At 42.7% G+C, this 17,838-nt stretch overlaps 1 long non-coding RNA gene across 2 annotated transcripts; it reads right to left on the bottom strand.

Annotated features, from left to right (window-relative positions):
- Positions 1–245: 245 nt before the first annotated feature.
- On the bottom strand, positions 246–4,665 carry LOC127531308 (uncharacterized). Of its 2 annotated transcripts, XR_007938376.1 has the most exons (3): positions 4,544–4,665; positions 3,584–3,745; positions 246–1,988 (listed from the first exon to the last, which is right to left on the bottom strand). It is a non-coding gene; the product is annotated as an uncharacterized LOC127531308 (long non-coding RNA). The 2 variants fall into 2 exon arrangements; XR_007938375.1 differs by lacking the exon at positions 246–1,988 and having other exon boundaries at positions 2,253–3,745.
- Positions 4,666–17,838: the final 13,173 nt, after the last annotated feature.

Raw genomic sequence — 17,838 nt, 5'->3', positions numbered from 1 at the left:
GTTTTTATCCTAGTTAATGTTTTTATCTTAGTTTTTATTATTTTTAAATAAATTTGATTTGATTTGATTTGATTTGACTGAAGTCTGCTGCTGAACACATGGACAAAGAAAAGGTCTTCAGGAGGAAAGCTCTGTGGTCAGATGAAACAAACATTGAGCTATTTGGACACAATGACTAGAAACACATTTGGAGGACAGACGATAAAGTCTTTAATTCCAAGAACACCAAACCTACTGACAAGCATTGTGGTGGTAGTATGATGCTGTGGGGCTGTTCTGCTGCTGGTGAAACTGGTGCTTTACACAAACTCAATGGAATAATAAAGAGGATGGGTAACCTCCACATTCTTCTGGAAAACCTAAAATCATCAGCCAGAAGGTTGATCTTGGACACAGTTGGATGTTCAAACAAGACAATGACCCCATAGACACATCAGAAGTGGTGAAAAATGGCAAAATCAGGCTAGAAGTAAGGTTTTAGACTGTTCCCCCAATATCCTGACTTATACCCCATTAAGAACCTGTGGACAGGTGTAAAAACAAGTTGAAGCTGAGACATCAAAGATACAACCAGAACTTTTGCTAGAAGATTGTGGTTGGCTACCAAAAGCACCAATATGAGGTAAAAATGGTTAAAGGACATTTAACCAAATATGAGCATGGCTGTATATGGAGCAGATTTTGTCAAATTCCCAGAAGACGTGTTAAATTTTATGGAAGAATAAATGATTGTTTTCTATGACGAACACACAGTTGATAAAATAGAGTTGTAGGAGTCACTAAAAACTTCAGACAGTCATGATCCATGAGGTATTTAAAAGCAAATATAAACATTTGTTCATAGTTATGTCACAATACATTTCAGCATTGATTTTCCTTTGCTTTGTGGTGCTGTTCTTGATGCTTTTGATCATTTTTCATTCATATTTCTTCCCACGCTCCTGCAGCTGTACACTGTTGCATGCTGGGAGAAACCTTGAAATGGTGAATTCCCAACAAAGCAGTCATTGGATGAGCAGTTAGAACGGTTCAGCCACACAGACAAATGAACACACTAACAGGCAGCTTAGAGTTTCCAGTTCAGCTGCAGTCCATGTCTTCTGTAACTCCGTCTTAGTTAAGGCTGCTTTACACGACGTGGTTTTGCAGTGTCTCATGCATAAATTGAAAGTCAAAAGAGAGACTGTGTAAAGTCTCTGGATGGCCATGTGAGACATCCAGTTGATTAGATGGCTTGCTGGAATATTTTAGTTAGTCTTTGCTTTTTTTGGTGTCCCTCTGTGGTTGTTTTGTGACTGCTGCGGGTCATGATTCGTCCCTGTAGTGGCTGTCTGGCATCTCTTTTGGCTACAAACACATTTTGTGTCTTTGTCGTCATGTTAGTAGTCATTTTTGCCTCTTTCTATTTGTTTTTAGTATTGTAGCTGTTTCTTCTGATTGCAGTTTGTGTCTCTTTTAAATCATTTTGTGTCTTTTTGTCTCTGTCTTCATACTAGTCGCTGTCTGTGTTTGTGTCTTTCTATTCATTTTGAGGGTGTTTGCAGAGGGTCTGTGTCACTTCATTTGAGTGATTTTCCAATAAGAAATGCTAACACTCACTTCATAGAGACTCTGGTTCAGGAGCCCAATAAACTCCTGGCCCCCAGGCCTGGTCAGCTCCATCAGTAGTCCATCCATATATGTAGTGTTCTAGTGGGTTCTCAGAGTTTAGAGTCAATACTCATGAGTGCATCATGACTAAAAACACAGTAAAACAGTTTCATGACAGGAAATTCAGAGTAGGTAATAACACTTCCTGTCCAGTCCAGGCTGTGTAATGACAGCAGCATTTCTGTGTTTGCATGTTTGGTCTTCATTCTCTGGTATTTCATCCCTGCAGAAGGAAAAATATGTCCTGTCTTGAAATGAGTTTCTGTTGACTTACTTCTTTACTCCTCTGCTACTCGCGGTGCATCAACTCCAGGCATTGCCATTTGTGTTCCTTGAAACTGAAATGGAAAACACTTTTTGTTCACTCCACACTTATTTCAGACCTTGCCAGTTATTCTGTTGACTCGGTGAAGTGAACAGTCCCATTTTCTTGCTTCTCAGTTTAATGGATGTTACCTTGAGATTCTGTACTTTCTAATGAGTGATTTCATAGAGCATTGGAGGCTCCATGTTTACCACCTGACTGGAACTTACAGCGAACTGTAAAGACAGAACACTTCCTTTCTGTAGCACAATGAAAATCAAGACTCCAAACAATCCAATGACTTTTGCCAGTAGCATTATTTGTTTCTGAGAAAACAATGAAGATGTGCAATTCAATTCAGTGTTATTTACATCGGGCCAATTCGAGATATTAGTCATTTGGCTCTGTGGTCAGATATCTGCAGACACAGCAGAGAACAAACTGCAGGACGGAGGAGACACTAAATAAACCACATACAGTGGTCTGTTTAACCCCTGAACGCCTGAATTTATTTACAATTACATAAAAAACATTTTTATGTGTTTTTACTTTCCAGCTGCTGCTAAAATAAATATAAATAAAATGAATAACTAGCATCTAAATATAAATAAATAAAATGAAGATTGTTCATTTGTCTATTACACATAGAACAGATATATCACAATAATAACAGACATATAATAATTAGGTCCCACTCCAACCAGTCCTATCAGAAACCAGTGCTTGCAAAAGGTTCCAAAGTACGTCTTGAATATGAACAAACCGGCATTGGGGGAATGGATACACCATCTATGCAGCAGTCTGAATGAAAGCGGTATGATGAGAATTCATGACAACAGGCGTGAAGGGGTTAATGACAAGCAGAAAGAAGGACTGGAGAGTACAGGTGTGTTTACTGGAATAACATTTTTACAGTGTTTAATTATCAACATGGCTTTTAAACAAACCTGCAAACATCTCAACAGTGGTCACTGGAGAACAAAAAACCAAGCAGGTTGTGGGTAGAACATTTGTTGGGGTGGTAGGACTCTGTAACGGCACTCAAGTGACGGATGAAGTCCATAAACACCAGCTGATGGAGAGTATGTCCACGCTAAGCTGCAGATATGTGTTCATGTACACTACATTTAATTTGGTTGAACAATGTTCTGATTATAGTAAGTCTGTTATCACCACAGTGCAGACGCTGGTAACTATGTCGTGTTTATGAAATGCAATTAAATCACTATTTCAGACTTGTTCAGCTGCTTGACCATAAAAAATAATCTGTGAATGAGAACAACTAGCATGAGCTGGAGCATCTGGAGTGTTTGCAGAGTGTCTGTCTGTGAGGCAGCAAAGTTAAAAAGACAGCTCTGTCCTTTGATTCTCTCTTTGACCCGACATGACTTATAAGCCGATATAGGCTCATAAAGACATACAGGTTATTCTAAGGGCTGCATATCGAGAATGCACTTCCCTGAATGTGCCAAGGAAAGAATAAAAATCAATTGATGTGCACACAACTTGCTTGGCTCAGAGTCACTGTGTACATTTCAACTAGAATGAGCTCAGAGGAGCAAAAGGCTCAAAGAGAAGCTAAATAAATACATTTGGCATGAAGATGAAAAGCTGAAGAAACAAACTGACTGAGCACTTTTGTTGAAGGTTTGCTCGTCCATTTAATGATTCAATCAGACATGTGGCAGCAGTGCAACGTGAAGTCCTGCAGATACAGGTCCAGAGCTTCTGTTACACGGCTGAGAAAGATGGGCCAACTCTTCCTGGTGCAACACATTTATTTTGCAGGAACTGCAAAAAGATGCAAATTAACGTTACTACAGGCGCTGGATGTTGTGACATTACTCAGATCACTGTACTGACTAGGCTTCTTCTACATTACATCTACACGTACTACTGAAGCAATATTAGTACTGTAAACACAATATTCCAAAAGCACATCTGCCTGATTCAAGTTGTACAATTCCCCACTTTTACAAAGATACCTTTATGAACACAGAAAAACCTGTCTTTTAACCACTGCTTTTACCATGTTTTTAACTACAGCTAAATTAACTGAATTATTTGTATGAACTGTATTTATCTTATTTTTACCCATTACTGTAACTTATTAATAACCACTGTACCTGCAACTTATACACACTAAAGCTACTTAAAGCGTAAGCCAATGCACCATGTGTGACAATACAGGCTCTCATGCCTCAGCTCAACTACGTTAGCATTGAAATAGCTCCACATGAAAACACCTGGTTAGCTGAACACACAGCTCATGTGCTTATGACCAAAAACCTTTTAACAGCTTGTTTTACATTTCTTTCACATACACTCACGCTTGTGCATTGCTTTTGTACATCTCTGGACACTTGGCATAACTTTTACTTTGTGCAAGTTTCAACAGTCTTTGGTTTATGACGGCGGTCGCTACGAACCGACGTCCGCCATTTCATAAACACAACGTGGTGGCTAACTCGTTCTTAACTCATAAACTTTTCAAAACACATGTTAACTCGTCAGACTCTACTCTCTAAGGTGCTTAAGAAACCCGACTACTGTTTTATACAACTTGTGTGTTGCTAGGAACCAGCTTACCTGCAAAAAGATGCAAATTAACGTTACTACAGGCGCTCGATGTTGTGACATTACTCAGATCACTGTACTGACTAGGCTTCTTCTACGGCGTCAGCTACTGATCCTCAAAGCACCACGCGCCCTCTGCTGGTGTAAACGAGTTTTGCATCTTACCTTCTTCTTCTTCTTCTCTCTTTTTAAATGGCGGGTCGCAAACAACTTAAGGTGCATACCGCCACCTACTGCACAAGAGTGTGTATCATCATTCAGTCATTTCTATTTACCTATTTATATCTTATTTAATAACCCTGTGTCCCTCAGGAACACAAGTAGCGCCCTCCTCCCTTTCCTTATCTCTTCCCCCTCTCCTTCTGTTCCCAACATTCCAACTAGACTCCACTTCCTACCCGACTCCTTAACTTTCCTCTCCAACATTTCCCTTTCCACTGAAAATTTCCTACACTGCATCACCACATGTTCCACGGTTTCTTTAACTCTGCATGTTTCACATAGATCATCTCCTCGTTTCCCTAACAGATACATGATATTGTTAAGCCCAGTGTGTCCTACTCGTAAACGTGAGATGACAATTTCTTCCCTCCTGCTCCTTTCTTCGTAATTATTAACTTTCACTGATTTTTGAATTTTATGAAATCCCCTACCCTTCTTATCTTCATCCCACTTTTCCTGCCATTTTTCCAGTCCTTTCCTTTTAATTATTGTTTTCCCTTCTCCTCTGCCTAATTGAATATGCAGTGCTATTTCTCCCTTAAGTGATGCTTTGGCTAATTTGTCTGCCATCTCATTCCCTTTCACCCCCTCATGTGCTGGTACCCAACAAAACTGAACATCAATACCACCCCGATGTAGTCTAAATAGGCTATGCTGTATTTCCATTAGAAGATCTTCTCTGTCTGAATTAGTTGTCTGTATACTTTGTAAAGCTGCTGCAGAGTCAGTGCACACCACCACCCGATCTGGTCTGACTTCCTCCACCCACTGCAAGCATACAATAATGGCCACCACCTCTGCTGTGTAAACTGATAACTGATTCGAAATTCTTTTAGATATACATATATTGAAATCTGGGATAAAAATACCAATACCCACATATTCATGTTCATTTTTTGATCCATCTGTAAATATTTTAAGGTGGCTGTAATAATTTTGCCTCACATATGTATTTACTTTTATCCCAGTTTCTGCCCTACACCATTCTCTTTTCTTTTCTAAAATACACATATCCACTTTTATTTCTGGGTACAACCATGGAGGCACATTACTTATTGGATTAGCTATTGCAAAATCCAAATTCTCCATGTTAAGCTGTTTCACCTTATTATTTATCTCCCATCCAAAGCCTCTCCTTTTAAATGTGGAATACTCCCAGCACTGTTTTAATGTATTAGTCACGGGATTCTCACCTCCATACCCTTTTAATTTTACCCAGTAACTTAATGCAAATATATCTCTTCTTATCTCCAGAGGCACTTCTCCTGCCTCTATTATGACTGCATTAGTTGGTGTTGTTTTAATGAGTCCTGTACAGATTCTCAAAGCCCTATATTGTAACCTGTCTATTTTTTTGAGAGTAGTTACTGCTGCCGCTCCATATATTATACAACCATAATCTATGGCTGACCTCATCAATGCTTTATATATGTCCAGTAATGCTTGTTTATCTGCTCCCCAATTACACCCAGCAACAGCTCGTAAAAGGTTTATTGATTTTTTACATTTTGTTTCTAAATGTTGAATATGAGTTTTCCATGTATATTTATTGTCCAGCCATAGACCTAGGTACTTAAACTCATTCACTTTCTGCAAAGATTGCCCATACAACGTTAGATTTATATTATTAATCTCCCTTTTATTTGTTATTATCATGTAACCAGATTTACTGACTGAAAGTTTGAACCCCCACTCATATGACCACCTCTCTACCTCCTGAATCGCATTCATCACATTTTTGGTTACATGAGCCACATTTCTGCTTCTCATCCATATAGCACCATCATCTGCATAGAGGGCTGATTTAACATTCCAGTTTAAATTTGAAAAAATATCATTAATCATGACATTAAACAATATTGGACTAATGGCACTTCCCTGCGGAATACCATTTTCTACCTCAAAATCCTGAGACAACGTTGTTCCTACTTTTACCTTAATTTTTCTATCCGTTAAGAAATTTATTATCCAGTTATAAACTCTTCCACCAATACCCATTTGGTTAAGTTTAATGAGCAGACCATCTCTCCACACTGAATCATATGCTTTCTCAATATCAAAAAAAACAATAATCATAACTTCTTTCATTTTTAAAGTCTTTTCAATCTCATTACTCACTCTAACTAAGGCATCCACTGTTGATCGCCCTTTCCTGAACCCATACTGCCTAACATTCAACAATCCTTTCTGCTCTAAATAAAAAGCTAATCTATTTACTATGATTCTCTCCATCCATTTGCAAATATGTGATGTTAATGCAATAGGTCTGTAATTGATTGGATTTCCAGGATCTTTTCCTGGCTTGCTAAAAGGCAGAATAACTGCCTCCTTCCAACTCCTAGGTATCTGTCCCTCTCTCCATATTTTATTGAAAAGATTCAATATTATTTGCATTGTTACTTCAGGAAGCTGTCGGAACATTGCATAACATAGTTGATCTTGTCCTGGAGCCGTGTTACCTGTGCCTTGCAAGGCTGCTTTTAGCTCTTTCATTGTGAACTCCATATCTAATGGTGAGCTACAATTTTCTTTTATTTCCCAGATGTTTCCATGTTCCCTAAGAACCAATTCTCTCCTTTCCCTGTGTAAATCATCTAGATGATCACCACTATGAATGGCAGCAAAGGTTTTCCCAAGTAATTCTGCTTTTCCTTTATCTGAAGTAATCACCTCATCTTCATGAATCAGTACTGAGGATTTACCTGAGTTCCTGTTACCATTCATTTTCCTAAACATGGCCCACACCTGATCTAGCTTGGTTTCTCTCCCAATGGTGGAACAGAAATTTCTCCATGATCTCTTCTTTGCCTCTTTAATTATTTTCCGAACACACGCCCTTTTTCTTTTGAACTCTATTAGATTTTCTTGTATCATATTTTTCATTAGCTTTCTAAAAGCCCTGTTTCTTTCTTTAATTGCTTTAGTGCATTCCTCATTCCACCATGGAACTACCCTTCTCCTACTCCCTGTTGTTTTCTTACCAACATTCAAGTTTGCAGCATCTATAATATGTTCTGCAACCTGTTTAGCATTATCCTCTATATCACCTTCTAGACTAATGAGGCCTACTGTGACTTCACACCTATGTTTAAATTTCTTCCAGTCAGCTTTATCAAAGCACCATCTCGTAAAGGTGCAGCCCATCTGTTTGGATACCTCTTTATTAATTTTAATTAGTATTGGAAAATGATCACTACCTACCAGAGACTCATTCCTAACTCTCCATTCACAACAATTAGCTAACGATTCAGACACTATTGTGAGATCTATACATGAAATGGCACCTCTATTTACATCAATTCTAGTCCCTTGTCCATCATTAAGACAAACCAGTGACCTTTCATCTAAAATTTCTTCTATTATTGAACCATTTCTATCCGTATGATTACTACCCCATAAGGTATTATGAGCATTAAAATCACCACACCATATTTCTCCTCTGTGTGGATTACCAGCTAATTGTTCTAACACTTCTACCTCCAGATTTTTACACGGGTTGTAGAAATTTATTATCTTAATATTTCCTTCAGTTCTTCCACTGCATACTTCAAGGCTCACACCCTCAATATCACTAGCTGTTGGTATCCTCCTGTAAGCTAATCCCTCTTTAACAAAAGTAGCACACCCTCCACCACTCTGATTTCTAGTCCTATCTTGTCTAATTGAACTAAATCCAGGAATTATAAAATCTAAATGGGGTCTCAACCAAGTTTCCTGAATACATACAATATCTGGGACAGTCTCTAGTGAATAAATATAACTTTTGAGTTCTTGTCCATTAGCTATAAGACTCCTCGCATTCCACTGGAGAATAAAGAGAACCATAATTGATGTTTTACTCAACTGTTTGTCCATTTCCAATTGCTTCCTCTGCTGATAATAACGCATGTATTTGATCAGCTCTTAGATCTTTCATTTCCAAGAACTTTCCTGCTGCTTCCACAATAGTTTTGATTTTATCACTTTTCCTCGTCATTTGTGTGGCAACATTAATGGTATGGCAGATAAAGGCCACAAACTGGATTTTATTGACAACTATGTTATTTTCTCCAATATTGCATTTATGACTACAGTCACTCTGTACTGGATTCTGAATTTGGCTCATTCTTGTATGGGTCTTGTCTTGCCATGTTTTCCTTTGGACCAGCTCACTTACAATGTTTTGATTAGTTCCCTTCACTCTGACTTTCTTGAGTGCTTCTGAGTATGACAGCCTTTCTGTTATTTTAACCCTCTGAACTTCTCTGGCTTCTTTTTGCACTATACAGCCTTCATAAGCTGCGCTGTGATCCCCACCACAATTGCAACATTTAACTTTAGCTTCTTTTTCACATTTCCCATACTCATGCTGTCCTCCACACCTAGCACATCTAAGTTTACCATTACAGTGTTTGGCTATATGCCCCATTCTTTGACAAGCAAAACACCTGAGAGGTTTTGGAATAAATTCCCTTACACTGAAATTTATGTACCCCATTTGTACTGATCCAGGTAACTCTTTCTCAAACTGAAGAATTACAGCTGTAGTATCTTTCAATACTCCATCCCTTTTAGTTTTTATTCTTGTTACCTGAACCACCTTGCCTCCTCTAATTTCTTTTTTAATGTCTTCTGTCTTCATACTTAACGGTACTCCCGTAATGACACCTCGAGCACTCGCCATAACCCCAGGAACGTGAGTTTTCATTCTCTCCCCAAGCAAGGTGTTCATGCCGAGGATTTTCTCTTGCTGTTGCTTACTGTCTGCATAAATCATAACTTGTTTGTTTTTCATGAACCTCGCGAACTTGATTTTACCAATCTCCTCCTCGATTGCTTTAGTAATCTTTATCGGGTGATAATGACCTCCATCTTGATTAAACTCAATCACTACCTTCCATTCACTTGTTTGTTCATATCCAGACTGCTTTTGAGGACTATGCCTTGACTTTTTCCTCTGATTCGGTTCTACTTCACTACCATCAGACCAGCTTAACTCCCGTTCTTTCCTGTTCCTCTCTCTAGCAGCCCTTTTCTGTCTTGCAGATCTGGATATCATCCACTCCATTTCATTCTCGTTAACACCATCTGACTCAGCTGACATGATGATACAGTCAAAGTACAGTTTATGCGACCCGCCAACCAATTCGCTCCTACCAGCCAAAAAAAAAACTCCAGCCCTCCGTTTCCACCAAAACTCTCTCTGCTGCTCAGCTGTTCCTCTGCATCTTACCTTAAAACACATTGCAACTCATATAATAGTGGCAAATATATACCAAAAAGGTAGTTAGTCTTGTTGTTTTCAACCTTAGATAAAATAAAATGAGGGGCAACTATTTCAAAGCACAACTGAAACACATAGTGCCACACTTCAGCCAATCTTCTCATTAAACATCAGAATGAGGAGAGCTGTGGTTGTTGGTTTGAGTCATTCTGGAATGGTTGATCCCCTGGATTTTCATCACAGACAGATTCTCCTTTTTGATGAGATAGCAGAGCCCCAGATGAACTGCTGTGACCAACTTTCTGGCTCACTCACTGGTTGAATATTTCCTTTTAATAGAGACCACATTTACCGATGTTCCTTAAAGGGCCCACATTACAGGCTGTGGTGTGGACAGGTGTGTGACCAAAACTGAGCTTAAGAACAGTAAACCAGGGCGTTTTGATGTCAGACCAAACCAAATGTTTTTGTTTTTTTAAATCTACATGCAGTCTTTCCTATGAGGAGAAAAAAAACGTGCTGTTAGTGCATGTCACAGAAAGACCACATTTTAAAGAGTAAAAAGTGCATTAGATCATGTTCATGTACTGGTGAGAAGCTAAGATCCACGTGATTAATGCTACAATTCTACTACTGTAGAACAGTGTTCTGTTTACATCTGAGAGTAGACAGAACACAAGCAAGGATCTAGTATAGCAAAGCCTGAATATTTATCTTTTTTCACGTGTTCTTCACCATGATGCCAAACTTCACTGTATCCCCACTCCACCTGGATCCTAAAAATGACACTATATGAATTCTAGCGGTGCGTCACCTCTGTGTTGAATATTTCATGAAACTTTGACACAAGTGACAGTTGGTAGAGGCCGTAGGAAATCCAATAAATCAAAACCGAAACTTCTTTGGACATATTGTTTGGCAAAAAACGAAACAAGCGTGTGTTTTCAATATGTCAGCATTATGGATGGTTTATATGGCATCTGAGAAAGAGCAGCTCAGTAAAATCCACTCATGCTTTTATTTTTCCAATGCCTTAATTGTATTAATGCATTGTCCATTTGAAGTACTGGCTCATTAAAAATAAAAGCCAATAATAAATATTATACAGCTGCTTCAGATGATTGAATTGTCTTGTGGGCTAATTGCAGCGTTACTGTTTACCATAGGACAGCTAAAAATAGACGAGCTGTGTGTAATCACATTATAGCTCAACATGCTACATTACAGCTCTGCTGAAAGAGGCTTATAGCATTAGAACAGATACATGTTCATTTGTATTTTTTTTGCAAATGCAAAAACCTGTCCACTAATTAAAATGTTCATTATCTTCTCAAACATAGTTATTAATTAGACACGGATGCTGAAATTTACATTTGCTCATAATTCCATAATTAATTGCCCTTGTCTGTACACATGGCCAATTAGCCATGGAGCTGTGAGACATTCATTTGGCGACGTGCATAGAACACCAGAAACCATCCACTAGTTGAATACATGGGCCCAAACTGTAAAAATAAATTCATAAACAGACACACAACAGTTACTGAGGACACTGCTGTTGATTTTACTCCACCAAGGACTGTGGGGGACATATGTGAAAATCGGCGTACATGAATCCTTTCTTCCTGCTGTCAGTGCACAGCATTACTCAGAAATGTACAAACAGATTTGGATGAAATTTCCAGGAAAGATCAGAAATGAAAAAAGTGATTAGATTTTGGCAGTGATGTGGCTTATAGTGTGGAATCCACAGATTTGTTACATATAGCTCAACAGGTTAAGAGGGAGTCCCATGAACAGGAGCTGTAGACCCATGAACAGGACTGTAGACCCATGAACAGGACTGTAGACCCATGAACAGGACTGTAGACCCATGAACAGGAGCTGTAGACCCATGAACAGGACTATAGACCCATGAACAGGAGCTGTAGACCCATGAACAGGACTATAGACCCATGAACAGGAGCTGTAGACCCATGAACAGGAGCTGTAGACCCATGAACAGGACTGTAGACCCATGAACAGGACTGTAGACCCATGAACAGGAGCTGTAGACCCATGAACAGGACTATAGACCCATGAACAGGAGCTGTAGACCCATGAACAGGACTATAGACCCATGAACAGGAGCTGTAGACCCATGAACAGGAGATGTAGACCCATGAACAGGAGCTGTAGACCCATGAACAGGAGCTGTAGACCCATGAACAGGACTGTAGACCCATGAACAGGACTGTAGACCCATGAACAGGAGCTGTAGACCCATGAAAAGGACTATAGACCCATGAACAGGAGCTGTAGACCCATGAACAGGACTATAGACCCATGAACAGGAGCTGTAGACCCATGAACAGGAGCTGTAGACCCATGAACAGGAGCTGTAGACCCATGAACAGGACTGCAGACCCATGAACAGGAGCTGTAGACCCATGAACAGGACTGTAGACCCATGAACAGGAGCTGTAGACCCATGAACAGGAGCTGTAGATCCATGAACAGGACTGTAGACCCATGAACAGGAGCTGTAAACCCATGAACAGGAGCTGAAGACCCATGAACAGGAGCTGTAGACCCATGAACAGGAGCTGTAAACCCATGAACAGGACTGTAGACCCATGAACAGGAGCTGTAGACCCATGAACAGGACTGTAGACCCATGAACAGGACTGTAGACCCATGAACAGGAGCTGTAGACCCATGAACAGGAGCTGTAGACCCATGAACAGGACTATAGACCCATGAACAGGAGCTGTAGACCCATGAACAGGAGCTGTAGACCCATGAACAGGACTGTAGACCCATGAACAGGAGCTGTAGACCCATGAACAGGAGCTGTAGATCCATGAACAGGACTATAGACCCATGAACAGGAGCTGTAAACCCATGAACAGGACTGTAGACCCATGAACAGGAGCTGTAGACCCATGAACAGGAGCTGTAGACCCATGAACAGGAGCTGTAGACCTATGAACAGGAGCTGTAGACCTATGAACAGGAGCTGTAGACCTATGAACAGGACTATAGACCCATGAACAGGACTATAGACCCATGAACAGGAGCTGTAGACCCATGAACAGGACTGTAGACCCATGAACAGGAGCTGTAGACCCATGAACAGGAGCTGTAGACCCATGAACAGGCGCTGAAGACCCATGAACAGGAGCTGTAGACCCATGAACAGGCGCTGAAGACCCATGAACAGGAGCTGCAGACCCATGAACAGGAGCTGCAGACCCATGAACAGGAGCTGAAGACCCATAAACAGGAGCTGTAGACCCATGAACAGGAGCTGCAGACCCATGAACAGGAGCTGCAGACCCATGAACAGGAGCTGTAGACCCATGAACAGGAGCTGTAGACCCATGAACAGGACTGTAGACCTATGAACAGGACTGTAGACCCATGAACAGGACTGTAGACCTATGAACAGGACTGTAGACCTATGAACAGGAGCTGTAGATCCATGAACAGGACTGTAGACCTATGAACAGGAGCTGTAGACCTATGAACAGGACTATAGACCCATGAACAGGACTATAGACCCATGAACAGGAGCTGTAGACCCATGAACAGGACTGTAGACCCATGAACAGGACTGTAGACCCATGAACAGGACTATAGACCCATGAACAGGAGCTGTAGACCCATGAACAGGAGCTGTAGACCCATGAACAGGAGCTGTAGACCCATGAACAGGAGCTGTAGATCCATGAACAGGACTATAGACCCATGAACAGGAGCTGTAAACCCATGAACAGGACTGTAGACCCATGAACAGGAGCTGTAGACCCATGAACAGGAGCTGTAGACCCATGAACAGGAGCTGTAGACCTATGAATAGGAGCGGTAGACCTATGAACAGGAGCTGTAGACCTATGAACAGGACTATAGACCCATGAACAGGACTATAGACCCATGAACAGGAGCTGTAGACCCATGAACAGGACTGTAGACCCATGAACAGGAGCTGTAGACCCATGAACAGGAGCTATAGACCCATGAACAGGAGCTGTAGACCCATGAACAGGAGCTGTAGACCCATGAACAGGCGCTGAAGACCCATGAACAGGAGCTGCAGACCCATGAACAGGAGCTGCAGACCCATGAACAGGAGCTGCAGACCCATGAACAGGAGCTGAAGACCCATAAACAGGAGCTGTAGACCCATAAACAGGAGCTGTAGACCCATGAACAGGAGCTGTAGACCCATGAACAGGAGCTGCAGACCCATGAACAGGAGCTGTAGATCCATGAACAGGAGCTGCAGACCCATGAACAGGAGCTGTAGACCCATGAACAGGAGCTGTAGACCTATGAACAGGAGCTGCAGACCCATGAACAGGAGCTGCAGACCCATGAACAGGAGCTGCAGACCTATGAACAGGAGCTGTAGACCCATGAACAGGACTGTAGACCCATGAACAGGACTGTAGACCCATGAACAGGACTGTAGACCCATGAACAGGACTATAGACCCATGAACAGGAGCTGTAGACCCATGAACAGGACTATAGACCCATGAACAGGAGCTGTAGACCCATGAACAGGAGCTGTAGACCCATGAACAGGAGCTGTAGACCCATGAACAGGACTGTAGACCCATGAACAGGACTGTAGACCCATGAACAGGAGCTGTAGACCCATGAACAGGACTATAGACCCATGAACAGGAGCTGTAGACCCATGAACAGGACTATAGACCCATGAACAGGAGCTGTAGACCCATGAACAGGAGATGTAGACCCATGAACAGGAGCTGTAGACCCATGAACAGGAGCTGTAGACCCATGAACAGGACTGCAGACCCATGAACAGGAGCTGTAGACCCATGAACAGGACTGTAGACCCATGAACAGGAGCTGTAGACCCATGAACAGGACTGCAGACCCATGAACAGGAGCTGTAGACCCATGAACAGGACTGTAGACCCATGAACAGGAGCTGTAGACCCATGAACAGGAGCTGTAGATCCATGAACAGGACTGTAGACCCATGAACAGGAGCTGTAAACCCATGAACAGGAGCTGAAGACCCATGAACAGGAGCTGTAGACCCATGAACAGGAGCTGTAAACCCATGAACAGGACTGTAGACCCATGAACAGGAGCTGTAGACCCATGAACAGGACTGTAGACCCATGAACAGGACTGTAGACCCATGAACAGGAGCTGTAGACCCATGAACAGGAGCTGTAGACCCATGAACAGGACTATAGACCCATGAACAGGAGCTGTAGACCCATGAACAGGAGCTGTAGACCCATGAACAGGACTGTAGACCCATGAACAGGAGCTGTAGACCCATGAACAGGAGCTGTAGATCCATGAACAGGACTATAGACCCATGAACAGGAGCTGTAAACCCATGAACAGGACTGTAGACCCATGAACAGGAGCTGTAGACCCATGAACAGGAGCTGTAGACCCATGAACAGGAGCTGTAGACCTATGAACAGGAGCTGTAGACCTATGAACAGGAGCTGTAGACCTATGAACAGGACTATAGACCCATGAACAGGACTATAGACCCATGAACAGGAGCTGTAGACCCATGAACAGGACTGTAGACCCATGAACAGGAGCTGTAGACCCATGAACAGGAGCTGTAGACCCATGAACAGGCGCTGAAGACCCATGAACAGGAGCTGTAGACCCATGAACAGGCGCTGAAGACCCATGAACAGGAGCTGCAGACCCATGAACAGGAGCTGCAGACCCATGAACAGGAGCTGAAGACCCATAAACAGGAGCTGTAGACCCATGAACAGGAGCTGCAGACCCATGAACAGGAGCTGCAGACCCATGAACAGGAGCTGTAGACCCATGAACAGGAGCTGTAGACCCATGAACAGGACTGTAGACCTATGAACAGGACTGTAGACCCATGAACAGGACTGTAGACCTATGAACAGGACTGTAGACCTATGAACAGGAGCTGTAGATCCATGAACAGGACTGTAGACCTATGAACAGGAGCTGTAGACCTATGAACAGGACTATAGACCCATGAACAGGACTATAGACCCATGAACAGGAGCTGTAGACCCATGAACAGGACTGTAGACCCATGAACAGGACTGTAGACCCATGAACAGGACTATAGACCCATGAACAGGAGCTGTAGACCCATGAACAGGAGCTGTAGACCCATGAACAGGAGCTGTAGACCCATGAACAGGAGCTGTAGATCCATGAACAGGACTATAGACCCATGAACAGGAGCTGTAAACCCATGAACAGGACTGTAGACCCATGAACAGGAGCTGTAGACCCATGAACAGGAGCTGTAGACCCATGAACAGGAGCTGTAGACCTATGAATAGGAGCGGTAGACCTATGAACAGGAGCTGTAGACCTATGAACAGGACTATAGACCCATGAACAGGACTATAGACCCATGAACAGGAGCTGTAGACCCATGAACAGGACTGTAGACCCATGAACAGGAGCTGTAGACCCATGAACAGGAGCTATAGACCCATGAACAGGAGCTGTAGACCCATGAACAGGAGCTGTAGACCCATGAACAGGCGCTGAAGACCCATGAACAGGAGCTGCAGACCCATGAACAGGAGCTGCAGACCCATGAACAGGAGCTGCAGACCCATGAACAGGAGCTGAAGACCCATAAACAGGAGCTGTAGACCCATAAACAGGAGCTGTAGACCCATGAACAGGAGCTGTAGACCCATGAACAGGAGCTGCAGACCCATGAACAGGAGCTGTAGATCCATGAACAGGAGCTGCAGACCCATGAACAGGAGCTGCAGACCCATGAACAGGAGCTGTAGACCTATGAACAGGAGCTGCAGACCCATGAACAGGAGCTGCAGACCCATGAACAGGAGCTGCAGACCTATGAACAGGAGCTGTAGACCCATGAACAGGACTGTAGACCCATGAACAGGACTGTAGACCCATGAACAGGACTGTAGACCCATGAACAGGAGCTGTAGACCCATGAACAGGACTATAGACCCATGAACAGGAGCTGTAGACCCATGAACAGGACTATAGACCCATGAACAGGAGCTGTAGACCCATGAACAGGAGCTGTAGACCCATGAACAGGAGCTGTAGACCCATGAACAGGACTGTAGACCCATGAACAGGACTGTAGACCCATGAACAGGAGCTGTAGACCCATGAACAGGACTATAGACCCATGAACAGGAGCTGTAGACCCATGAACAGGACTATAGACCCATGAACAGGAGCTGTAGACCCATGAACAGGAGATGTAGACCCATGAACAGGAGCTGTAGACCCATGAACAGGAGCTGTAGACCCATGAACAGGACTGCAGACCCATGAACAGGAGCTGTAGACCCATGAACAGGACTGTAGACCCATGAACAGGAGCTGTAGACCCATGAACAGGAGCTGTAGATCCATGAACAGGACTGTAGACCCATGAACAGGAGCTGTAAACCCATGAACAGGAGCTGAAGACCCATGAACAGGAGCTGTAGACCCATGAACAGGAGCTGTAAACCCATGAACAGGACTGTAGACCCATGAACAGGAGCTGTAGACCCATGAACAGGAGCTGTAGACCCATGAACAGGAGCTGTAGACCCATGAACAGGACTATAGACCCATGAACAGGAGCTGTAGACCCATGAACAGGAGCTGTAGACCCATGAACAGGACTGTAGACCCATGAACAGGAGCTGTAGACCCATGAACAGGAGCTGTAGATCCATGAACAGGACTATAGACCCATGAACAGGAGCTGTAAACCCATGAACAGGACTGTAGACCCATGAACAGGAGCTGTAGACCCATGAACAGGAGCTGTAGACCCATGAACAGGAGCTGTAGACCTATGAACAGGAGCTGTAGACCTATGAACAGGAGCTGTAGACCTATGAACAGGACTA

The sequence above is a fragment of the Acanthochromis polyacanthus genome, chromosome 20 (assembly GCF_021347895.1).
Source record: "Acanthochromis polyacanthus isolate Apoly-LR-REF ecotype Palm Island chromosome 20, KAUST_Apoly_ChrSc, whole genome shotgun sequence".
NCBI lineage: Eukaryota > Metazoa > Chordata > Actinopteri > Pomacentridae > Acanthochromis > Acanthochromis polyacanthus.
Note: the sequence above shows the minus strand (reverse complement) of the source record. Positions and strands in the feature narration are given on the sequence as shown.